The sequence below is a fragment of the Lissotriton helveticus genome, chromosome 4_1 (genome assembly GCF_964261635.1).
Source record: "Lissotriton helveticus chromosome 4_1, aLisHel1.1, whole genome shotgun sequence".
Lineage (NCBI taxonomy): Eukaryota > Metazoa > Chordata > Amphibia > Caudata > Salamandridae > Lissotriton > Lissotriton helveticus.
In genome coordinates, this window is record NC_136063.1 from 973,080,069 (window position 1) to 973,084,398 (window position 4,330).

The window sequence follows — 4,330 nt, forward strand, 5'->3', positions numbered from 1 at the left end:
ATTAAGCTTTCCAAATCTCCTGGGTTAAGTATCATTTGCCCTTCTTCATATGCTGGACCTCCAGGGATCTGTGCGAAATGGCCTGTTAGCTCAGATGGTTAGAACGTGGTGCTAATAACGCCATGGTCACACGTTTGATCCCTGTACAGGCCAAGTTTAATTGTTTGAAAAAAGATGAATTTTTCTTGTGTCTCATTTTGGACTGTTTATCTCCTTGGATCAAACGCTGCTTGAAGGATTGGATGGAATCAGTAGCATTTCATCATCTGCTAATTCTTCAATAGTATGCTATATATTTAGTGAGCCTATTAGATTAGTCTGTTAGAGCATGAAGTTAAAAACGCAAAGGACATACTTTCAATCAGTCTCCAAGCCAATACTTGATGCTCCTTTAATGTTGAAGATAGATGTATTTACTTCTGTATCATGTTTACCTCTATTTTTCCTTTGAGCAGAAGCTGATAGAATGATTAGATGAATCAATTGAAAATAGGTGATGAATATTTATTTATTGCTAAACCACGTGGAAAAAAACGTTACTGGGTCAAAATTCTAACACTAAGTATGGAAATCTCTTTTGTATTGCAATTTTTTTGAAGTCATATTAGTTTCTTCATGTTGATAATATGAAACTTAATTCATATTAAACAGCTGAAATTAGGCTTTCCAAATCTCCCGGTTGAACTATCATTAGCACTGCTTCCTGTGCTGGTTCTCCAGAGGTTGTGCAAATTGGCCTGTTAGCTCAGTTGGTTAGAGCATGGTGCTAATAACGCCAAGGTCACAAGTTCGATCCCTGTACAGGCCAAGTTTAAGTGTTTGAAAAAAGATGAATTTTTATTGTGTCTCATTTTGGACTGTTTATCTCCTTGGAACAAACGCTGCTTGAAGGATTGGATGAATACATTTGATATAATTGTAGAATTAATTACTATTCTTAAAGCGCCTGGAATATCTATTATGGTTCTAAGTTCTAACGCCAAGTAACTAAATCTCTTATTTATTGCAATTTATTGAGATTATTTTTGTTTAGTCTTGTTGATAATATATAAAGATACTATGAATGTAAACAGCTAAATATAAGCTTTCCAACTATCCCGGATTAAAAATCAGTAGGACTTCATCATCTGCTTCATCTTCAATAGTATGCTATATATTTAGTGAGACTATTTGTTTAGTCTGTTAGAGCATGAAGTTAAAAACGCCAAGGACATACTTTCAATCAGTCTCCAAGCCAATACTTGATGCTCCTTTAATGTTTAAAATGTTTTTTCTACTGCATCATGTTTATCTCTATATTTCCTTTGAGGAGAAGCTGATAAAATGATTAGATGAATCAATTCAATATAGGTGATGAATATTTATTTATTGATTAACCACATGGAAATACATTAATGGTTCTAAGTTCTAACACTAAGTATGAATATCTCTTTTGTATTGTAAGTTTTTTTTAAGTCATATTAGTTTCTTCATGTTGATGATATATAACTATAACATCATGGTAAACTGCTGAAATTAAGCTTTCCAAATCTCCTGGGTTAACTATCATTTGCCCTTCTTCATATGCTGGACCTCCAAGTAGTTGTGCAAAATGGCCTGTTAGCTCAGATGTTTAGAGCGTGGTGCTAATAACGCCAAGGTCACAGGTTCTATCCCTGTACAGGCCAAGTTTAATTGTTTTAAAAAAGATGAATTTTTCTAGTGTCTCATTTTGGACTGTTTATCTCCTTGGATCAAACACTGCTTGAAGGATTGAAGGGAATCAGTAGCATTTCATCATCTGCTAATTCTTTAATAGTATGCTATATATTTATTGAGCATATTAGTTTAGTCTGTTAGAGCATGAAGTTAAAAACGCAAAGGACATACTTTCAATCAGTCTCCAAGCCAATACTTGATGCTCCTTTAATGTTGAAAATAGATGTATTTTCTTCTTTATCATGTTTACCTCTATATTTCCTTTCCGCAGAAGCTGATAGAATGATTAGATGAATCAATTAAATATAGGTGATGAATATTTATTTATTGCTAAACCACGTGGAAAAAACGTTACAGGGTCAAAATTCTAACACTAAGTATGGAAATTTCTTTTGTATTGCAATTTTTTTTAAGTCATATTAGTTTCTTCATGTTGATAATATGAAACTTAATTCATATTAAACAGCTGAAAGTAGGCTTTCCTAATCTCCCGGTTTAACTATCTTTAGCACTGCTTCCTGTGCTAGTCCTCCAGATGGTGTGCAAATTGGCCTGTTAGCTCAGTTGGTTAGAGCGTGGTGCTAATAACGCCAAGGTCACAGGTTCGATCCCTTTACAGGCCAAGTTTAATTGTTTGAAAAAAGATGAATTTTTCTTGTGTCTCATTTTGGACTGTGAATCTCCTTGGATCAAACGCTGCTTGAAGGATTGGATGAATACATTTGATATAATTGTAGAATTGATTACTATTCTTAAAGCGCCTGGAATATCTATTAATGGTTCTAAGTTCTAACGCCAAGTAACTAAATCTCTTATTTATTGCAATTTATTGAAATCCTTTTTGTTTAGTCTTGTTGATAATATATAAAGATACTATGAATGTAAACAGCTGAATATAAGCTTTCCAACTATCCCGGATTAACAATTAGTAGGACTTCATCATCTGCTTCATCTTCAATAGTATGCTATATATTTAGTGAGACTATTAGTTTAGTCTGTTAGAGCATGAAGTTAAAAACGCCAAGGACATACTTTCAATCAGTCTCCAAGCCAATACTTGATGCTCCTTTAATGTTGAAAATAGATGTATTTTCTACTGTATCATGTTTATCTCTATATTTCCTTTGAGGAGAAGCTGATAAAATGATTAGATGAATCAATTCAATATAGGTGATGAATATTTATTTATTGCTTAACCACATGGAAAAAACATTAATGGTTCTAAGTTCTAACACTAAGTATGAAAATCTCTTTTGTATTGTAAGTTTTTTTTAAGTCATATTAGTTTCTTCATGTTGATAATATATATTTATAACTTCATGGTAAACTGCTGAAATTAAGCTTTCCAAATCTCCTGGGTTCACTTTCATTTTCCCTTCTTCATATGCTGGACCGCCAGGTAGTTGTGCAAAATGGCCTGTTAGCTCAGATGGTTAGAGTGTGGTGCTAATAACGCCAAGGTCACAGGTTAGATCCCTGTACAGGCCAAGTTTAATTGTTTGAAAAAAGATGAATTTTTCTTGTGTCTCATTTTGGACTGTTTATCTCCTTGGATCAAACGCTGCTTGAAGGATTGGATGGAATCAGTAGCATTTAATCATCTGCTAATTCTTCAATAGTATGCTATATATTTAGTGAGCCTATTAGTTTAGTCTGTTAGAGCATGAAGTTAAAAACGCAAAGGACATACTATCAATCAGTCTCCAAGCCAATACTTGATGCTCCTTTAATGTTGAAAATAGATGTATTTACTTCTGTATCATGTTTACCTCTATTTTTCCTTTGAGCAGAAGCTGATAGAATGATTAGATGAATCAATTGAAAATAGGTGATGAATATTTATTTATTGCTAAACCACGTGGAAAAAACGTTACTGGGTCAAAATTCTAACACTAAGTATGGAAATCTCTTTTGTATTGCAATTTTTTTGAAGTCATATTAGTTTCTTCATGTTGATAATATGAAACTTAATTCATATTAAACAGCTGAAATTAGGCTTTCCAAATCTCCCGGTTGAACTATCATTAGCACTGCTTCCTGTGCTGGTTCTCCAGAGGTTGTGCAAATTGGCCTGTTAGCTCAGTTGGTTAGAGCGTGGTGCTAATAATGCCAAGGTCACAGGTTCGATCCCTGTACAGGCCAAGTTTAAGTGTTTGAAAAAAGATGAATTTTTCTTGTGTCTCATTTTAGACTGTTTATCTCCTTTGAACAAACGCTGCTTGAAGGATTGGATGAATACATTTGATATAATCGTAGAATTCATTACTATTCTTAAAGCGCCTGGAATATCTATTATGGTTCTAAGTTCTAACGCCAAGTAACTAAATCTCTTATTTATTGCAATTTATTGAGATCATTTTTGTTTAGTCTTGTTGATAATATATGAAGATACTATGAATGTAAACAGCTAAATATAAGCTTTCCAACTATCCCGGATTAACAATCAGTAGGACTTCATCATCTGCTTCATCTTCAATAGTATGCCATATATTTAGTGAGACTATTTGTTTAGTCTGTTAGAGCATGAAGTTAAAAACGCCAAGGACATACTTTCAATCAGTCTCCAAGCCAATACTTGATGCTCCTTTAATGTTGAAAATAGATGTATTTTCTACTGTATCATGTTTATCTC

At 33.4% G+C, this 4,330-nt stretch overlaps 2 non-coding genes across 2 annotated transcripts; both read left to right on the top strand.

Moving 5' to 3' along the window:
• The first annotated feature begins 734 nt into the window (after nt 1-734).
• On the top strand, nt 735-808 carry TRNAI-AAU (transfer RNA isoleucine (anticodon AAU)). Its single transcript has one exon. It is a non-coding gene; the product is annotated as a tRNA-Ile (tRNA).
• A 2,958-nt stretch (nt 809-3,766) lies between these two features.
• On the top strand, nt 3,767-3,840 carry TRNAI-AAU (transfer RNA isoleucine (anticodon AAU)). The gene has a single exon. It is a non-coding gene; the product is annotated as a tRNA-Ile (tRNA).
• The last annotated feature ends 490 nt before the right edge of the window (nt 3,841-4,330 follow it).